This window comes from Mus caroli, unplaced genomic scaffold (genome assembly GCF_978045245.1).
Source record: "Mus caroli unplaced genomic scaffold, Mus_caroli_1 scaffold_8, whole genome shotgun sequence".
NCBI lineage: Eukaryota > Metazoa > Chordata > Mammalia > Rodentia > Muridae > Mus > Mus caroli.
In genome coordinates this window covers 34,905,057-34,919,619 of record NW_028227263.1, presented here as the reverse complement: position 1 = coordinate 34,919,619, position 14,563 = coordinate 34,905,057, and the positions used below count along the sequence as shown (strand labels likewise).

The window sequence follows — 14,563 nt, the reverse complement described above, 5'->3', positions numbered from 1 at the left end:
TGGGATTAAAGGCGTGTGCAACCACAACCTGGCTTGAGACTTCTGTAAATCTAAATTTACTTCATAATAAAGTGATTGTGTATGTTTACATGTGTATATTTATGTATACAGGCATGTATGTGTGGGTATATATTTCATAATAGCTTTTGTGAAGTTTTTTGAGAGTATGTCTTGCTATGTAGTTTGGCCAGTAGGAAACTCACTATGTAGACCAGGCTGGCCTCAAACTCAGAGATATGTCTGTGCCTGCATCTCAAATGCTTGGATTAAAGGTGTGCACCATCACACCCAGTTGGTTTTTTTTTTTTTTTTTTTTTTTGAGGCAGGGTTTCTCTGTGCAGCCTTGGCTGTCCTAGAACTCACTCTATAGACCAGGTTGGCCTTGAACTCAGAAATTTGCCTGTCTCTGCCTCCCAAGTGCTGGGATTAAAGGCGTGCACCACCATTGCCCTGCCACATACCCAGTTTTATACAGGGTTAGGAACTGAACCCAGGGCTTCATGGACTTGAGGCACTTTATCAACTGAGCCACACCCTCAATTATTCCTTTGGAGTAGATTTTCAAAACATGTTACTGAAACTTATTCTTCCAGTTTTGTTAATTTACTCTTCTCTGGAACACATGCTGTTTTGCTGTTTTGTCTTTCTTTCTTTCTTTTCTCTCTCTCTCTCTCTCTCTCTCTCTCTCTCTCTCTCCTCTCTCTCTCCCTCCCTCTTTCTTTCTTTTCTTTTCTTTCTTTTTTTCTTTTTTTCTTTCTTTCTTTCTTTCTTTTGGCAGTACTATGTATTCAATTTAGGATGTTATGCATGTGAAGCAAATGCTTTTAACTATGAGCTATAGCTCTGTCCCAGAGCAAAGATCTAGTTTTTGTTGTTGTTGCTGCTTTGAGAACTGGTTCAGAATGCCCTTAAAATTATAAATCCATTCATTACTTTAACCTTGTTGAAAGTATCTTCTTATATTTTTTAAAAAGAAAAATTCAGATACTTCTAAAATTTGGAAGTTATCTCGAACCCAAAATAAAAAGTTTACCTCTTTATATCTATGAAGAAAATATTTAAGATGAATAATCCTAGGAAAAACAATTAGAATGGAAGCAGCTTATTCTATCTTAGAGAACAAATATATTTTTAAAAAGTGAAGAATTGAAGAAGCCAACATGGAGGCAGATGGACAGGAAGAAGATCCTAATCCCATGTGGTTTTAATAGCCACAAGTAGCTAAGATTTTCCTCAAGGTTAGAACAACTGGGGTAAAGCTTTTATCACTATCAACTGGCTCTGAAATTATTGTGTTGGCATCTTGTAAATTGTGATATTATTGTTATATAGATCCGATTGGATAATTTAAAAAAGTGAGTGATTAATCTCTAGCAGGATAAATGCTAGTCCAATGCATAGTCACTATGCATTCACTGGGAGAAGAGTAATTGATGGGTGTACTGGCCTTGTTCCCAGGCAGATGGGACACAAGAGTCTCAGGTTAGCTACCCATTACCTTTGTGAAACTGGAAAAGCAAGTTCAACTCTCCCAAGCTGTGGGAGATGTCTCCTAAAATGGCTAAATCATCTGTGCCTCCTTGGACTTATGCCCTTGTGTAATACTCACACACCTTGAATAGGAACAGGATCCATGTGACTTGTTTTGAATGGTAAAACACAGCAAAAATTCAGGGGTATCAATTCTAATACAACTAGATTATAATAGATGGACTTCAGACTGGGAGATGTAGCTCAATAGTGTAGGATTTATCTAGCATGCACAAGGCTCTGTCTCCCAATTAACAGCAACAAAAAGACTGACTTTAGTATTCCTGGCACTTTCACTAATTCATCTTCATAGAGCCAGCTTAGGTATGCTGTGATCTGCCCTGCAGAAGTCCATGTATCAAAGAACTTCAAACAGACTGAGACAAACCACATCCTGCTGACACAAATAAGCTTGGAAGTGCATTTTTCTCTAGTGGAGTCTCCAAATCACTACAGTCCTGGCCAACACTTGCACTACCAGCTTGTGAGAGATTCTGAATCAGGGTTTGAAGCTACACTGTATCTGATTCCTGACAGGTTAAAAACTGAATTAAGGAATACTGCTATGGCCAGAGATGTAGCTCAGTGGCAGAGTGCTTGTCAAGTATGGACAAGGCCCTTGGTTCAATATTTTAGTACATAAATATATAAATATAAAAGTTGATGTCTAAAAGCTAGTAAGTTTTGAAGTTTTGAGGTTTTTTTTTTTTTTTTTTTTGGTTTTGGTTTTTGGTTTTTAGAAACAGGGTTTCTCTGTGTAGCCCTGGCTGTCCTGGAACTCACTCTGTAGACCAGGCTGGCCTCGAACTCAGAAATCCGCCTGTCTCTGCCTCCCAAGTGCTGGGATTAAAGGCGTGCACCACCACCACCCGGCAGTTTTGAGTTTTTTAAATACATCAAATTTAGTTTCCTTATCTTTAAAACAGGGTTAATAGTCTACGTCACATGTGTATTAAATAAGATTACATAAAGCAACTGGCACCTAGTATATTATTGAAAAGAAAAATGTTACCATGAATTCAAATCTACTCTTGCAGGTTACATTGTGATATAACACTGTTGGTATAAAATATTGTCTTTAGATAAGGTTACAGCATTTTCCATGGTGATTTTAAGCATTCCAATCACTTGCCTTCGCATAGATTAGAATATCACTTTGTTTTGAGACGGGGTCTCATTAGCTGGAGCTAGTATTGAACTCATGTCCCTACCTTTACCTCTCAAGTGCTATAATTATAGGCGTTTTCTCTATTAATATTAATAATGTAGCACATTATTATTATTATGCCTGGCCAATTATTATTTCCTTTTAAGAGATAAAGAAACTTAGGGTCAGAAGACTTAAGCGACTTGTTCATGATTTTCTACAGTTAGAAAGTTATTAGACCTAATCTCTTTTCACCATTACTATGTAACATTTAATCTTTAACTATTAAGTATCAGGTGTTATTTTAGGCTTAGAACAGAAAGATAAAATCAAAGATTTTGGGTTTTTTGAAGCTTATATTTCCTTTTACATGCCATAATAAATTGGAAAAGGCAATTTAGGCTTTTATTAAAAAATAGTCAAGCTTGTGTTTCAAAATATTTTGACTTGGAAATGCAATGTTTATCATTATCTTTGTCATGACCGCTCTAAGGCTATTTAATTAACAGTTATATAACATATGGCAGTGGCTTGCTTTATTTCACTGACTAAATTCCTGATAGAGCTTCATATATACACTGAACAATTATTTGTTGGTTGTGATAACACAGTTTGAGTTCTCAACTTCAGATCTTTTACTTCATAAGCTTTATTCATTTCTTGGCACATAGTTTAGCTGATTAAGAGTGTCTTTTCTCTTGAGTATAGAAACAATCAAAAGTACAACAGATGCAGCTTATTTAGTAATATTTCAGATAGTGTTAGACTGACGAGAAATCCAAGAACAATATGAAAATGTCTTAACTCAGCTTACTAAGTAAATGTGAGAAGTCACTAAACTCAGAACTTGTAAACTACTCATAGATCAAAGCAAAATACTGTACTTGTCTGAATAGTCTAAGTTTTAGAATAAATACAATTTCCTCTTGGAACCCACTCTCCCAACACACACACACACACACACACACACATATACACACGATTTTCTGAAAGACTGTTTAATTCCTGATGACAACTGTCTGATCAAATTATGGTGTTTTTATAGATCATTTAAATGATCTGCAATTCGCAAGTGAGTTGCTGTTAGGTAAAAGTATTCAGTTGTGTCCTTGAAACAGGGGTTTCATTGAGAAAAGAAATGGTGAATGAGAATGAAACTGGTAAGTTTCTTCAAGCACTCCCAGAGGGCACTTGCGTTTTTGAAAATGCTACAGCACTTCCTTTCAGTAGCCTATCTAGTGTCTTTTCATTCTCATCTGGAATAGTTAAAACTAACATTGGCCTTTTAAAGATTCCTGTAAAAATATATCCTAAGTGTTAAACAACGAATTCTTACACAGACAGGATTTGGTTCTATAGCTTATGAAGAATGAATAACCTAACACATATGAAGTGCTCTGGGTAAGAATGGACTAAATTTTAAACACTGTTTCAGGTAGCAAAGAAAAGCCTTGGGCTAAAGTCCTATTGTCCAAGTTTATTTTGATTCCATGTTTTATTATTCAGATCACTATTCTCCTTTACATACTTTGGGCAGGGAGGAAAGGATATTTCTTTATATAAGTCTTAAAAATCATGATTCAAGGAGAATAGAATTTAAAAACTAAGCTTAAAAATTCCAACAATGAAATCTCCCCAACAGGATTTCCTGGATGAGAGGAATAGTAGGGAAGAGGCATAGCAGCGAAGACCCAGCAGCTGTGCAGTTGAAGGGTCCTAGCTAAGGACCTTCATGTGATAATCATCCCTTTCACTTGATAAAAACAAAAGCAAATGTACTGGTGAGTTTTATGTTAACTTGACACAGCTAGAGTCATCTGCAAGGAGACAGTCTCAGTTGAGAAAATGGCCGGCTGTATGGTATTTTCTTAAATAGGGATCAGCAGGAGAGCCCAGTTCATTGTGGGTGGTGCCACCCCTGAGTTCTATAAAAAAGCAGGCTGAGCAAGCCAGTAAGCAGTATTCCTCCATGGCCTCTGCATCAGTCTCTGCCTCCAGGTTCCTGCCCTGTTTTGAATTCCTGACCTGACTTCTTTCAATGATGAACAGTGCTTTTTGGTCATGGGGTTTCATCACAGCAATAGAAATCCCAACTAAGACAGCAAATTTGGGGATTTTTATAGATTAAAGGCCTGGCTAGTATACTCTATTTCTCTAAGATAAAACAGGTAATTCTTCAAGTTACACAAAGAGCCTGGTATAAAAGGTGCTATATAGTATGAAAAGCCCAAAGTATAGTCCCTACTCTTTGAAAAAATGGAGTCTTAAGACAGAAATAGTGGCCGGGCAGTGGTGGCACATGCCTTTAATCCCAGCACGTGGGAGGCAGAGGCAGGCAGATTTCTGAGTTTGAGGCCAGCCTGGTCTACAGAGTGAGTGCCAGGACAGCCAGGGCTACACAGAGAAACCCTGTCTCCAAAAACCAAAAAAAAAAAGGACAGGAATGGTGTTTACCTGCACTCTTAGTACTTGGGAGGTGGAAGTAAGACAGAGTCCTAGGCTAGCTTGGGCTACAAGGAGAATTTTGTGCTATCCTGGGTTACAGAGTTCCTATCTTAAAGAAATAAAAACAGAAGACTGAGTCTCTTTTAACTACTATATACATTTCTCAACATGGTCTTTAAAGTGAAAGATCCCAGAAATCTTTCAAAGTACAGCTAGCACATAAACTCAGTTTTTCAAGAATATCTTGTATGGGTACTAAGCTTATATTAATGGCTCCTTTAGGAAGCTTTATTTAAAGCTTTTGACAGAAAGCAACTTTTAAGGTCGAGAACTACTCAAACGACTCTGCCCGTTACTTCCTCTACAGATCATGACTTACTAAGGTGCTTTTGTTTGTTTTTAAAGTTTCATCATCTTACTAATCTCCAGCAAAGGAAAGAAAATTGAACAGGTCCTAATCGCTAATTTCAGTTATATAGCCAATTCAGGACTAACTTAGCCTAAGCTTAAAAAAAAATCCATGAATTTCCAAGTTGGTCCACTGAGAGAAAAGCCATCTGATGATACTGATCACCACCACATGTCCTGACTGAGCTCCCCATCTATACAATCGAAAGACAACTGGACCTAACTCCTCACACTTTAGCCTTTCCTTAAATGTTTCCCAAAAGTCAAAACATGTCTCCCTCGCTCCAAAACACTTCATTCTTTACAGTCAGTATCCATGAAAGGGCAATTTGTTAATTTTCATTTGACTGATATGAAGTGGTAAAAGAGTAATTGAAAAAGGTTGGCTTCTAAGAAAAAAAATATTTTATTTTTAAAGATTTTAAAAAATGTGTTTGAGGCCGGGCAGTGGTGGCGCATGCCTTTAATCCCAGCACTTGGGGGGCAGAGGCAGGGGAATTTCTGAGTTCGAGGCCAGCCTGGTATACAAAGTGAGTTCCAGGATAGCAAGGGCTACACAGAGAAACCCTGTCTCGAAAAGGAAAAAAAAAAAAAAAAGGAAGAAAAAGATTTTCATCCGTACCATCAGGCCACCCTCCTGCCTCAGTTCCAGGGATGGCAGGGACAGCGTGCAGATCTCCACCTTAATAGTTTGCTCAGTCCTTAACAAACCCTAACCCTTAATATTTTACCTCTAACTTAACAGCCAGCACACACACAGACAGACACACAAACTTTGTCATAAAATCCAACGTGCCTTCATGATCAAAGTTCGATAGTCAATAGTACTAGAAGAAACACATGTCTATAAAATAAAAGCCAGAACCTTTAAAAAAACAATGTGTTTGAGTGTTTGCTTGCAAGTACGTAAGTGTACTACATATGTGCCTGGTACACTCAGAGATTCAAAGGGTTGGATCCCCTGGAACTAGAGTTTCAAATTGTGAGCTGTAATATGGGTGCTGACAACCAAACTGGGTCTTCAGCAGGAACAACAAATGTTCTGAACATCTGAACCATATCTCCACAAATATCCCAAATTTAAATTTCAAATAATTGAGTCCCTAATGAAATGGAAATTAAGGGTTCTTTGGAAAGTTGGTTGGATGGTGTTTTGGTGGGGCAAACATGGGAGGGAACTTTTTGTTAAAGTGGACACAGGTGTGAAAGATTAAAGCAGACTCGTGAAGAAACATTTTGCTGAAGCAGACACAGGAGAAAGGATGTTTTGTTAAAGCAAGCACTTGAAAGGATACATGATAAAGGATTCTTTGCTAAGGACATGCATATATTGGTTGGCTTTACCTTGCATAGTTGAGCTGCATTTGTTGAGACTCCATAGACAGAAACTCAACAAAACACTTCTAGTGGTATGCTGTAGTTTCTTGCTGCTTCTGTGGATTCAGGCAGGGTGATGTGTCTGACCTGAGACAGACACATGTGCTGAGGCAAGACTCATGGGAGACATGTAATGTTTGGAGGGTATAAACAGGACTCTGAACAGTGCAGGAAGCAGAGCTTGGCTTGCTTATAGAGCTAGCTGTGCAACTGTGGGTTTCATGTCTTCACTGATCTTTCCCTTTACTGAGAGAGGCACAGCTGAGAACTTCTCCTGGTGTTCCTGCTGGTCCCTCCTGTTGAATCAAGCCAAGGCTGAGGCCTGACTGTCTCTGCTAGGTCATGTCACCACTGTTGCTAACCCAGCTGTACCAAACTGAACTGCTGGTGTATCCATGAGGTGTTTGCAAGTGGATCAAGCTGCTGCCGCCTGCTAACCTGTGAAATGAATTGCTGATTTCCAGACAACACAGACAGGAGTTGCTCCAAAAAACCTTTCTAAACTGGTCCACTTCCCCCATATCCTTTCTTTCCCACTACCTCTGGTGAGTGGTGGGCTAAAGGGAAATTAAGCATTTAAGAACAATCATTTAAAATGGGTTTTGAAAAAAATTAAAATTATACCCTAAATCCTTATTTGAATTTAAAATTTGATCTTATCTGGTAAGAATTTTAGAGCTCACTTCAGTTCAATCCCTTTCATTTAAAAAATTAACTAAAGCCTAGAGAGGGATGAACTTTAAGACAGTTAATTAGTTACAGAACACAAGTCTCTTGATACTTACTCCAGAATTCTTTCCATTGTGCTAATTAACAGTAGTCAGTTATAGTAACTTAAAATGAAACATGCAGCAGTTCCACAAATACATTTCCAAAGCTGAGAGACCATTTTATAAGTTATAGGTAAATTACATTTTAGGGAATAAAACAATCTTAAGGCAATAGGGAATTTCCCATAAATGCTGCCTTTGAAGCTCTTGAAATACAGGTTCATTTTTAATCCTGTTTAAGGAAGGCTTCATAAAGCAACTCTCTCATGAATTATATTTTACCCTTTAACTAGAAAATTCAATCCACTTTTCTATCATTAGAAATCTGGCGGCCGAGTGATGGTGGTTCATGCCTTTAATCCCAGCACTTGAGAGGCAGAGCCAGGCAGATTTCTGAGTTCAAGGCCAGCTTGGTCTACAGAGTGAATTCCAGGATAGCCAGGGCTATACAGAGAAACCCTGTCTCGAAAAAAACCAAAAAACCCAAAACCAAAGAGGGGGGGGGGAGGGAGGGAGAGAGAGAGAGAGAGAGAGAGAGAGAGAGAGAGAGAGAGAGAGAGAGAGAGAGAGAGAATGAATGAATGAATGAATATGAATAAGAATCTGGCTAGGTGGTAGTGGCACATGCCTTTTGCCAGGGTTGGAGTGTGGCAGGGGTGGTGAGACAGGTTTTTTTCTGTATAGGTCTGGCTGTTTTGAAACTTGTTCTGTAGACCAAGCTGGCTGACACATGCCTTTAATCTCAGCACTTGGGAGACAGAGGCAGGCAAATCTGAGTTTGAGGCTACCTTGTAACAGAGCTAGTTCCAGGACAGCCAGGACTATAGAGAAACAGGTCTTAAAAAAAGAAGAGCAGGAGGAGGAAGAGGAAGAGGAAGAAGAAACAGACTTTGACTACCACTGTATTTATGTGCAGATGTATATCAAGACTAAAAAGGCACAGTCCTCATTAAGAAATCTAAGCAATTTGAACTATTTGAAATACAGAGATTAAAGATAAGAAAGTCCTTTGGGGTTCAACACATCAAAGTGGCACTGCTTTAGAGATACGCAGGCCAGGTAGCTGTCATTGCTGGTGCCTTGAAAATATCATTTAGCCCTCAAGTAGCTATTTTAAGTGAAGTTATTTATTTCTCCTTTTAACATTTCCTGTGTGTGTGTGTGTGTGTGTGTGTGTGTGTATGTGTGTGTATATGTGCGTGTGCAGGAGAGTGTGCTCATGTGTAAGATATATCAGATAGTATCTTCCTTCAGGCTGGAGAGAAAGGTTCCCATACTGTTCTTAAAAATGCTGCCTGGCACAATAAACACAGGGCTTGTAAACAGTCAAGAAAGGGAGACAGGCAGAATGGCTAACTTTGGGTTTTAAGAACAGCCAGCCAACTGCGAAGGACAAGTGTTTAAACACAGAAGAAAAGAATCTTCTCTTTGGGGACCCAGTTGTAACTAACAGATTAGAACGATTTAGAAGTGTGGTATGGAGTTAGTCTACTTTTCAGCAGGCATCAGACCCACCTTTACATGCTAAAGTTCATTTTCCCCAGTTACATACTTCATAATAGAATAGGCCAGATAGGTTTCAGAACACTTGAGTTGGTGTCAAGTTGGGCACGAGGTCTAATAGCAGGAAACAGGGTCCCAGTTAATATGACTGGATAAATAGAACAAAGTGGACGGCTAAAAATGCAGTTTAGGAAAAGATAGGGAAGTAATACATTTGAAGAGTGAGACATCCTGGAGAGAGATTTAACACATAAGAATCTTTTAGTTGTCAGAGTTCAGTACAAGACAGATGCAGAAATGCTTCTCAAACCGAGGCATGTTTAATACCAGGGTTTGTACATAAAATGTATTGCATGTATAGGAAACTATGATGCATTTTTGAATATTTAACTTTATATTAAAGAAATTTGTATTTTTTTTCAGAAAAATAAAGTTATAAAGTAGATAATCCACTTTGGATGAATTTAGAAGACGGATTTCAAAGAATATTTGGATTTTAGGAGCTACTGTTGTACTGAACTTATAAAGTCACTGTCTTCTTTTCTTTGAAAAGTCTGCAGGGCAGTGACAAAGTACCGTCTTTGAGAAAGACTAAACTTTGCTACTCAGTGTGTTACTTCACTCAAGCCCAAGTCTTCCAGTATTATTATAAACATTAATCATAACACGTTAGCCGGGCAGTGGTGGCACACGCCTTTAATCCCAGCACTTGGGAGGCAGAGGCAGCCGGATTTCTGAATTTGAGGCCAGCCTGGTCTACAGAGTGAGTTCAAGGACATCCAGGACTATACAAAAAACAAACAAAAAACCCCCAAAACCCCTCAACATGTTTACTAAGGCAAATGACAGATAAATCGATTTTTACTAAGCTGACAAAGGCAGGAGTGGGGGGAAACCTGGACAGAAGTACTTCATTTTCCCCTAGATCAAAATATGTGTGTTCTATTGAATGTTTCCTGAATTGTTGAATCAAGTTTATCTGGGATGCTGGATATGGTAGAGAACACATGCCATATACCAATTCTGGATTGGTCTTTAAACATATTCTCACTTAATTTTCTTTTTTTCTTTTTCTTTTTTGGTTTTTTCGAGACAGGGTTTCTCTGTGTAGCCCTAGCTGTCCTGGAACTCACTCTGTAGACCAGGCTGGGCTTGAACTCAGAAATCCGCCTGCCTCTGCCTCCCGAGTGCTGGGATTAAAGGCGTGCGCCACCACCGCCCGGCTGTCTCACTTAATTTTCAAAATTATCCTGAAAAACTAATTTTAAAAATAAATTAATGGAAGTTTAAGAGAGTTCAGAATGCTGTAGTCAAATATCTAGCTAAGTAGCAGGACATCTGATTCTAAGATATTTTACCACAATTTGCCAAAGCAGGAGAATAAATGTTTCAGTAAATGAGATTAAATAATGACTACCTGTAGTAGCTCTTGAATACAGGAGCAACACAAAATATCTAACAGAAATGGTTACCAAGATTATGTGACATGACTTGGAAAAAGTAGTCCAGAGACAGCAAATCAACAGGAATTTAAAAAAAGTTTTCCAAGATAGTGCCAATTAATAGCATTATAAATTAAACAAATAAGTCAACCAAGTATTTAACACACACACACACACACACACACACACACACACACACACTAATTTCATCAATTTAGGCCATAGTACAATGGAATTTGCAATAATCTAAAAAAACTTAAGAAAATATCTAAAATATTCTTCATACTTCCATACTTCTGCTCCTTTCCTTCTGTAGTTTGGCCTCTATCAAAATGTTAGAACATTCTTCAATGATTTCTGTAGAAGGTTCACACTGAATTCTACTTGGCAGGATACCTAAGCCATTAGCAAAAAACCCAAGTGTAACATGTGTGCACTTCCCACCACACCAACCAGAGAAGTAGGACCTCTCCATTTCCAAGTTTTTGTTGGTTCTCCTTCACCATTTTGCTCCCCTCCTTTTTAGTGAACTTTAATAAAGGCTTTTGTCAGATAATAAAGTAGAGAACTAGGTAAGATCCTCTAAAAGTTCAGCCAATAACATTGGAAATCATCATCATCAACACACACACACACACACAACCCACACCAGAATAAAATAGGATAAAAACCTAAAATATCTAGAAAAAGCACTGTGACAAAATAAATCGTAGTATTGAAAAGTAGGAGTCGCTGGATGTGGTGGCGCACGCCTTTAATCCCAACACTTGGGAGGCAGAGGCAGACGAATTTCTGAGTTCAAGGCCAGCCTGGTCTACAGAGTGAGTTCCAGGACAGCCAGGGCTATATAGAGAAATTGTCTTGAAAAAAAAAAAAAAAAAAGAAAAGAAAAGAAAAGAAAAAAAAAGAAAAGAAAAGTAGGAGTCACCAGAGACTATGTGAAAGCATGAAACTGATATTTTTATGGAAGGGAAAGACATTTCATAGAAGTAGATGTTTGTAGGGCAAGGATGGATAGGAAAAAGGTAGGGAGCACATCCTAAGTGCTACACTAAGTAAGGAACTAGACTTTTGTCTTACAGACCATCATTTCCTAGTTGTAACTATGGAACCCTTTGAAATTTACAATGTAAGAAATAATAGCAATAACATGTTTGAAGTTTTGACTCATTTTCTTAAAATCTCAATACCAGAGATAAATCCATCTTTTATTTTCAACTTACATTAACAATAAGACATGCAAACCCCTTCAATTTAGATGAGAATAGTGTTTCTATGTCTTTTTACTACACACAGGTTTAATATTAGGTGTGATGTTGCTAAGTCAGATCCGCATTTAAGCCGCAGCATCAAGTCTTTTCCTGTACTTGTTTTTGTTGCAGCATAATATGAAAACCCGTGTCACACAGGTGCATTGCTGTAAAAGGAAGAAGTATGTGAACATCACGTCTTGCAATGTTTGGATATTCTTGAATTAGGCTACTCCAAAGGTGTCAGTTCACTGAAATGTTGCTTCACTTGGGATTCAGATGTTAAATCAATCAGGCTTTCGTGGTTCTGAGCCTGATTAGGCTGGTTTAACAGTTACCATAAATGGATTTCTAACTCAAGCATTATCATCACTTGTCACAGAAAATATTTTAAAAGAGCAGAACTTAGATGCTGCATGATAACACCACAGATTAACTTTATTAACTGTATAAAGACGTTTATCAAAATTTGAGTATAGAAGTAAGGTGGCTTTCTCAAAGTAAGTTTCTTATAAGACTTTGAGCTTTGGCTCTACACTCAGAAGAGCTGAGCACTGAGCAGCCATTTCCTCACATAAAATTTTTAGTAACTGGGATTCATGTGATCCAGCTTTAATGTAACTGATAATGTGTACTGCTTGATCTATTTTTTACAGATGGAGGCATTATTTTAACTGCTGATGCATGCCGATATAATAGGCAGTGACTACTTGTTCTTCCTGGAGCTACATGTTTTAAGGTGACAGCCTCAGCAATTTTTCCCATCCACTACCCTAGAAACAGCACTGCAAACATCAACACATTTCTTCTATTCAATTTCATGTCTCTGCATAAAATTGTTGATACAGTTGAATATTTCTTCACCAGTTGTGTTACGCTGTAAAGATCCACATAAGAGTAGGTCCTCCTCGATAGATTTATTAAATCTATAATGAATAAACACAAGCAGCACAGCAAGTCCTGAAACATCAGCTGATTCATCTAGTTGCAGTGAAAACCCATCACAAAATTTCAGTCTACAAACAAGTTCTTCTTCAATATCAGCAGCTAGATCTTTAATTCGATGGACCACAGTACTGTTCAAGAGTTGTACTGCATCTCCCTTTTTACTATACTGTTCATCAACCATCTGCATCACTACATCTTTTGCACAAGGTTTAATAAGCAATTCTTCAACAATGAGCCTCTCCACTCAGGGCTAGGTTGTAGCCTTCACTGTACGCTGCTTCTGTAACACTTTCAGTCTCTGTATTGACAATCTTAGGTGCTGGAGGTTTTGTTTTCAGGTAAATCAAGATGTTGCTTGAAAAAGCTTATGTCTTTGTCCTTATACGCAACATGTTTAGTTTCTAAATGTCTTCCAAGCTAATAGGGACTAAAGAGCTACGGGATAAAGTTTTCTTATATAGTACACACTAAGCATGAGGTTCATCTAGATTTCCAGAGTAAATAAATGCAAAGGACAAATAACTTTCATCACATTTTCTTCTTATTTATTTAGTTTTTTATTTATTTTTACAAAATGTTGCTATTTTATTGGAATTGGACACAAATTTGACCCTAGAAAGCCCACTTTCGGGTTTTTCAGAAACTGAAGATTGCAGTGGTTCATCTTTACTTTGTACTATACCAACCTTGTTTTTGACATTCTGATTGAGATACTGGTTGGTAACAAACAAGTCTACTTCTTATTTAAGATTTCCTTGTTTTAGCAAAGGATAATGAGTTTGTGGCACAAAACATGGTTAATTTAGACTTAACACCGAGTATCACAAATGTTTTGAAATTGTAGGACAAGAAACAAAGAAAAGAGAGATCTACAGAAGCACACAAGTTAATTTGTAATGCTACCTACACATCCTCATGAAGATGGACATCACTTGTTCTTTTATCAGGTGATCTCTCATGCAACTTCCTGGTGCTCTGGTATGCACATCTTTCTTAAAGGTAGATTATCACATAAAAATAAAAACTATAGAAATGTGTTTAGTATTCTTAACTTACATTCAAATCATCTTATACTAAAACTATAAAGAAAAACTATTATTGCTAGTATCAATTTTCTTTCTCGAAACACTCAAGAGAATATTAACATTATTCAAAATTACCTGGGACTTAGTAGGGTAAGAAATAATGAGTTTGTATGTACATTTTTGAGGAAGGGATCTTTAGAAACATCTTTAGGAACCCTTCCATGGCAAATGTTGGTAAATATTTAAGACCATACAGTAAAAATGCTTGCTTTGTTGGTTATACAGATTCTGTTGCAACTATTCAACTCTGTAGTTATAGCATAAGAACAGATCAAAGAATGGGTGGGTGTTCCAATAAAACTTTATGTACCAAAACAGACTTTGTAGGCTTAATTTACCAACCTAATCTCATAGTGTATAATACTTTTGAATCTTTTATCTTTCTGGTAACTATTGCCATTAGATGCACTCAATGTTGATAGTATTATATATCAGAAGTCTCCCTTCAGAGCTGCAAGAATTCTAATAAGCTGTATTAAAAATACACATTGTTCCAAGACAGAGAACTCTAGTGTATTCTAAGCATTATGTGTTAACAATGAAAAGTAAACTATAGACCAAAAAGTAGATACTACTTCTCCAGTTTAAAATATAAACTTATATTATCTTAATTAAGATATATTTAAAATAATGCATACTGTTACTAGTTATTCTGCCT

At 37.4% G+C, this 14,563-nt stretch overlaps 1 protein-coding gene across 4 annotated transcripts in view; it reads right to left on the bottom strand.

Moving 5' to 3' along the window:
• Window positions 1-14,563, bottom strand: part of LOC147002879 (uncharacterized) — a 43,323-nt gene that overhangs the window by 26,708 nt on the left and 2,052 nt on the right. Inside the window, exon 3 of one of the 4 annotated variants that reach the window (XR_015047826.1) lies at window positions 11,546-12,039. The exons of 2 other annotated variants lie outside the window; for them this stretch is intronic. The gene's annotated coding sequence lies outside the window, so the exon portion shown is untranslated. Of the gene's footprint in view, window positions 1-11,545; window positions 12,040-13,343; window positions 13,813-14,563 lie in introns of those variants that run through there. One more of the 4 variants, XR_015047825.1, reaches the window with a different exon arrangement.